The sequence below is a fragment of the Littorina saxatilis genome, linkage group LG8, assembly GCF_037325665.1.
Source record: "Littorina saxatilis isolate snail1 linkage group LG8, US_GU_Lsax_2.0, whole genome shotgun sequence".
NCBI classification, from domain to species: domain Eukaryota; kingdom Metazoa; phylum Mollusca; class Gastropoda; order Littorinimorpha; family Littorinidae; genus Littorina; species Littorina saxatilis.
In genome coordinates, this window is record NC_090252.1 from 17,551,240 (window position 1) to 17,558,482 (window position 7,243).

Below are 7,243 nucleotides of genomic sequence, written 5' to 3' on the forward strand. Positions count from 1 at the left end.
TATTATTGCAGTAATGTATTTCATTTCACAACTTGTTTACAGGATCAGTTCCTCAGTTCTCCGTGTCTCAGTAATTTGTTAGACAGAAGGCTTCTCCTCCAGACATCAATCTCACTTTGCGGCGTGTCTTCGCTAATTAATGCAGGGACGATGTCTGTGACGGATATGGTTTGGTTGGCCATGCACAATTTGAGCTGGTCAAGTACAGCTTCCTTGCTAGACCTGTCAGCTTTTTCGCTGTTGTAATGTCGCATGGCCCGCCTGTACTTTTCCATCAGTACATTGAAGGTGTAGAGAAAGGGGTTGAGGGCAGAGTTCAAGGGCAAGACGAAGATGACCACTCCCACGTTGACCTCGCCGGGGATGGGGGTCCCTGTGTAGTTGAGCAGCCCCAGCAGACCGATGGGGAACCAGCAGAGAAAGTCCGACACCACCACAGAGGTCAGTCGTCGAGCGAGAGCAGTGTCCCTGGACGCCGTGTTTCTGGATGAAGAGGCGATGGAGTTATGACGCACTGCCCAGTAGATGCCCACCTGACCAACAGCGATCAGCAGGAACAGCGCGAAGTTGACGGCGATCATGACGCTGAGCGAGTAAATCCGACCCCGAAACTGCTCGCCCGTGCTGAAGGGGAGTGGGACGCAGATTCCAGTCTGGCTGTAGAAGCGCCAGTGCGACGTGGAAGGCAGGAGGGGGACGCTGGCAAGAAAGATGCCTGCAGTCCACGCCAAGCCACAGGCCTGCAATGCTGACCGCTTTCTGAAACGAAATCTGCTGAAGGGGTAACGCAGCACGATGAAACGGTCCAGGGTGATGAGGCAGATGATGAAGGCAGACACTTCACTGGAAAGCAGGGACAGACAACCGGCGACACTGCACGCTATGCTTTCTTTCCATTGGTCATCGAACCACAAGTATTTGCCTTGGTACTTCAGGTCGGCCGCTCCTATGATGATCAGGTAACCTCCCATGAAGAAGTCGGCTACACACAGGTTGGTGACAAACACTTCGAAACTGCCCAGACCAGTAGCGCGCTTAGTCAGGAACAACCGGGTCACAAAACTGCCAGCATTACCCACTAAGGAGAGTGCAGCAAATATCCACAGGAAGACACGGTACGTGTTGGATCGCAGCAGGTCTTCGCATGACGCCAACACGTCCTGCGCAGCGTAGCAGTTGCGCGTGTCAAAGTCCTCCGGCAACATGAGCTGGCAGCACAGCTTAAAATTGTCGGCAAATACCGTTTTCAAACCAACAAGATTCCTTAACAGATCGATGGGGAAGTGTTTTACTGGTGAACCTCGGACATCCAGAAGTTCTAGTTCAGAAGTGGACTTGAAACCTTCTTGGGTTACTGTATGCAGTTTAGTGTGTGAAAGGTTCAGGTGTTTCAACAGGGGTGAAGTTGTAAAGACACTGCCATTGTAAATGTCTATCTGTGTTTGTGAGGCGTCCAATTCACGCAGTGATAAGCTGTCAGTAGACGTCACCAGACTGTCGTAGTACAGGAGAACTTTCTGAAGTCGCTGTAAGTCTGAATCTGGCAGAGTTTCACTAACGAAGGTCACCAGGGGGTTGCCTCTAAGTACTAGCACTCTCAAGTTCGTCAGGAAACCAAAAGCCTGCAAGTTGACAATAGCGATCTCATTATAGCTCAGATCTAGATGCCTCAGGTTTGGCAAGGCCAGTGGTGGTGGATCAGTCAGCCCTGTGTCAGACAGGGAGACTCTCACCAGCTTCAAGTTGTTGGATAAACTGTGTGGTGACATTGCTGTACCTCTGACGTTCAGATAGCGCAGTTCAGGAAAGGCGCTGACAGAGAAGTTGGCAGCACTGCAGGAAAAGGCCAGTTCATGACACTCACATGATTCGGGACAAGACAGTTCCTCACACAGCAGCTCGTCGTCAAAGTGCGGACAGTGGAAGATGGTGTCACATATGTTGTCAGGATGCACACACACCGAGGAGCCCCAGCAGCGGTAGTAACCCGGACACCTATAGCTCGCACAGGCCTCCTCATCCTCGCGGGTCGTACAGTCCGCGATACCGTTACAGCGCAGGAAGACGGGGAGGCAGTAATTTCCATCGCGGCACGGAAAGTGGGTGGGTGGGCAGCGGTCAGGGGCCGGTAACATGAAGTAACCTCCAACGCCGTTTACTTCCACCCTGGCGGGAAGGGTGACATAGTGTAGGTCTTTTTCACGTCTGAACTGACACATTTCGTCTGACCCGTCATAGCAGTCCAGTTTCTTGTCGCACACAACTGTTGATGACACGCATTGACCGTTGAGACACGTGAAAAGATCAAGTCGACACGGCTTGTGGTGACAGAAGTCTTCGTCCGAGTTGTCCGAGCAGTGAGGGATGTGGTCACAGACCAAGGCGTAAGGCAGAGAGTGTCCGCCATCATCACAGACAAACATGGCTACCTCCCGGGTCTCAACTTGGCAGGACGTCATCACATCCTTAGCTCCACACTGGCTTTGCTGGTCACATGTCAGGAATGTCCTCGTCACGTGACCTTCTGGACACGTGACCATGGTTAAATTGTCATTTGCACTGGCAGACTCGTCTAAAGATATGCTCTTCAAACCGGTGGTCGGTGAAACATGATCAACTGGTTTGTCGAACTCGCAAACAATATGCACAGGAAAAGGCAGTCTTTTGTAACAAGGAATAGAGATTTTCACGCCCCATACAAGCTCAACACAGTATATTGGGAACCTCTCTTTGCTTTTTGCGTGGCTAGAAACGACTGGAACGAAAGCCGTTGTACCGTCGCTCCAGCGCATAATGCGTCTGTACATGGCTGACATCACCAGTGGGAAGTTATCCTGTCTCTGTTGAAGTCCGATATGTGCGGCAATCACACACTGTTCATTCTGCAATCGTTTCAGAGCACGTTGAGTGTGTGTATCTTTAGGCATGAAGAGGCTTTGCTGTTTGTCCTGGCATGTCTTGCTGGCTTCCACCCAGGTCAGCATTGGCTCCGGCGCTTCAAGAGTGAGACATTTACTGCCTGCCTCCATGGCACCCACACCGCATGATTGGCCTGAATACTCGCAGTTATTCTCGTCTTCGTTTCCCTCGCATTCCTGGATCAAATTGCAGCTGAACAGTTCCTGCAGCTCGTGGTAGTGTGGTGCACTACAGTTGTAGAGACCTGTTGGCAGCAGTGCCAGCTGATGAGCGTCAGGAATCACAGCGTAAGTCATTTTAAAATCATACTCAAAGCTGGCATATCCGTTCGAATGCAATTCCAGCAGGAGAGAGTTATGAACGACTGCAAGTGGAATGAATTGAATTCCGCATTTTCTCCACACAATAATCTCAGTCCTATTTCTAGTCACTTCCCTGAGTGTGAGATAATCCCCCCTTGTGCATTCTTCATTTATTTCGAGTAAGAAACGGTTGAACCTAAACCAAACAGAGTGGTTTTCAGGAACTTTAATGAAGAAATAGTTGTTTGGATAGTTCCCGTTTCCTTTGTAAAATCCAGGGGAGGTAACAGAACCAGCTGTGGCGGACAATCTCCTCGATGACAGAACAGTGAGGTACGAGGCAAATCGTACAGTCAACGATGACGTCAAATCAGGAGCATGACCACTGAAGACAAACTGGATTTCTCTGTTGTACAGCGTCTTACTGACTCCACTGGTTAGCAGCAGGGATGTGTTCACTGCTTGCAGTTCATCATTCTCACCAACCTCGACACTCATGTTTCCAACGTCAGACGTCAGCTGCAACGTCACTGTAGTCGTGTGTCTGTCACCAGGGGCACTGATGGTTCCTTTGCAGTAGATGTTGTTCATGTCATTGGTGGGGTGTGTCCGGATATCCAGCGTTGCAGACACGTTTTCTGATACGAGATCAAAAGCAGACGAATGTGTTTGACAGAAGGTCGAGTTGACCAGATAGAGTCGTGGCTCTGTCTCACAGAGGACCTGGTGGCAGCTGACTGTCGGTAGTGGTGTTGTCTCAAACATTAAATCAGACGAGTAAAAACGATTATCGTCTGTGAAATTGTTCTGCAAAACTGTGGAGGCATGTTGCGTGGTTGATGCTGTAAAGGTGTACCCAGGTGTGTTTGGTGTGGGTGTGAAACCTGCGGGTATGTTTGATGTGGGTGTGGAACCTGCAGGTGTGTTTGGTGTGGGTGTGAAATCTGCAGGTGTGTTTGATATGGGTGTGAAACCTGCAGGTGTATTTGATGTGGGTGTTAAACCTGCAGGTATGTTTGATGTGGGTGTGAAACCTGCAGGTGTGTTTGATGTGTGCGTGACATCTGCAGGTGCAAAGGATGCCTGCAGGACAACACCACTGAAGACCTGTGCATGCAGTGTTGCAGAGTGTGCCGAGTGCAAAGGGACCTGCGAGAATATGCCACTTTCTGTAGTATGACGCACATCGTACTTGGCTGGCTCAGTTTCCGTGCCTTCAGTATTTAAGGCTGTTTGAAGGACAGCATTTCTTGGTAGGGGTTGAAGAAAACCAACTTCGACAACATTCTGAGACGTTTGATTCCTTTCCGTGTTGATAGGTCTTGTCGGCATCAACACACTGTCTGTAGCTACGATATAATCAGCTTTAAATGTCTTGTCGTCAGGATGGGTCTTATCATCATACGGAGCATTGTCAGCTGTCTTAGAACCTGGAGTTTGATCATCAAGACTGACTGAAAGCACAGATTCACTCTGAGAGGCTGAAGTCACCACATAACCTGGAGTTGGATCCTCAAGGCTGGCTGAAAGCACAGATTCACTCTGAGAGGCTGAAGTCACCACATAACCTGGAGTTTGATCATCAAGACTGACTGAAAGCACAGATTCACTCTGAGAGGCTGAAGTCACCACATAACCTGGAGTTGGATCCTCAAGGCTGGCTGAAAGCACAGATTCACTCTGAGAGGCTGAAGTCACCACATAACCTGGAGTTGGATCCTCAAGGCTGGCTGAAAGCACAGATTCACTTTGATATGCTGCATTATTTGACTGGCCTCGAGGTACTGACATTTGTTCAGCTTGACTTCTCCTCGAGGTTTGGTTTTGACAACATTGTATTCATATGATACGTACACACGATAATAGAGCAACATACTTACCAATGGGCACAACAAGTTTAACATGTGTATTAAGTTCCTAGCATACCTATTATTTCATGGCAGGATATGAGTAATACAATGTGAATTGAAATCTTCTTGGACGGAAGCAGTGGTGTGGTGGATAAGACACCAGTCTCTTAATCGGACGGTCGTGAGTTCAAATCGCGGCCGCGGCCGCCTGGTGGGTTACGGATGGAGATTTTTCTGATCTCCCAGGTCAACTTATGTGCAGACCAGCTAGTGCCGTATATATCCCCCTTATTGTGTACATGCACGCACAAGACTAAGTGCGCACGGAAAAGATCCTGTAATCCATGTCCGAGTTCGGTGGGTTATAAAAACACGAATATACTCAGCATTCTGTCCCCGAAATTGGCGAATGGCTGCCTGAATGGCGGGGTGAAAACGGTCATACACGTACACATCCACTAGTGGAAAAAGAAAACAACCATGAGTGAACGTGGGAGTTTCAGCCCATACACCAAGAAGAAGAAGAAGAAGAAGAAGAAGAAGAAGAAGAAGAAGAAGAAGAAGAAGAAGAAGAAGAAGAAGAAGAAGAAGAAGAAGAAGAAGAAGAAGAGGAAGAAGAAGAGGAAGAGGAAGAGGAAGAAGAAGAAGAAGAAGAAGAAGAAGAAGAAGAAGAAGAAGAAGAAGAAGAAGAAGAAGAAGAAGAAGAAGAAGAAGAAGAAGAAGAAGAAGAAGAAGGAGAAGAAGAAGAAGAAGAAGAAGAAGAAAAAGATACAATCTTCTTGAATAACAGAATATGGACATTATTTACATCATGAAGACACAGAGGAAGGTAAAAGTACAGATGGGAATATGGGAAGAGATATACAGGGAGGCAAACGAAATCAGACAATGAAGAAAACTAATTATTTAATAATTATAGTGCACACTAGTTATAAAGCGCGTGTATCTAGGGTTTACATCCTGCTCAAAGCGCTGTGCAACCATTGGGGGAAAAGTTACCACCCAAACAGGAGCCAGCCGTGGTGTTGGATTGGTTGACATAGTGATTTGTTGTGATTTCAACGAATCAGACCCCGCGGTTTGTTATCTCCCGTTTGGGGGGCACCCACTTTCTGTGTGTGCACCACAGCCCTGGTCACCACACAGATTGTTCAGCAAGGAGGAAGGTATTAACCAGTTGCTTATTCATGTTGATTCACGCCCTCACGTTATATAACCATTGGGGGCATGTTCCTGGATGTTGCCCCAACTTTAGAAGACAAGTCGCGTAAGGCGAAAATACAACATTTAGTCAAGTAGCTGTCGAACTCACAGAATGAAACTGAACGCAACGCAATTTTTCAGCAAGATCGTATACTCGTAGCATCGTCAGTCCACCGCTCATGGCAAAGGCAGTGAAATTGACAAGAAGAGCGGGGTAGTAGTTGCGCTGAGAAGGACAGCACGCTTTTCTGTACATCTCTTCGTTTTAACTTTCTGAGCGTGTTTTAAATCCAAACATATCATATCTATATGTTTTTGGAATCAGGAACCGACAAGGAATGAGATGAAAGTGTTTTTAAATTGATTTCGAAAATTTAATGTTGATCATAATTTTTATATTTTTTAATTTTCAGAGCTTGTTTTTAATCCAAATATAACATATTTATATGTTTTTGGAATGAGAAATTGATGGAAAACAAGATGAACGTAAATTTGGATTGTTTTATAAAAAAAATAATTTTTGTACAATTTTCAGAGTTTTAATGACCAACGTCATTAATTAATTTTTAAGCCAGCAAGCTGAAATGCAATACCGAAGTCCGGGCTTCGTCGAAGATTACTTGACCAAAATTTCAACCAATTTGGTTGAAAAATGAGAGCGTGACAGTGCCGCCTCAACTTTCACGAAAAGCCGGATATGACGTCATCAAAGACATTTATCAAATAAATGAAAAAAAACTTCTGAGGATATCATACCCAGGAACTCTCATGTCAAATTTCATAAAGATCGGTCTAGTAGTTTAGTCTGAATCGCTCTACACACACACAGACAGACAGACAGACAGACAGACACACATACACCACGACCCTCGTCTCGATTCCCCCCTCTACGTTAATACATTTAGTCAAAACTTGACTAAATGTAAACAGAGATCAAACACCACAGCTGACAGGCTGGAAGGAGTGAAC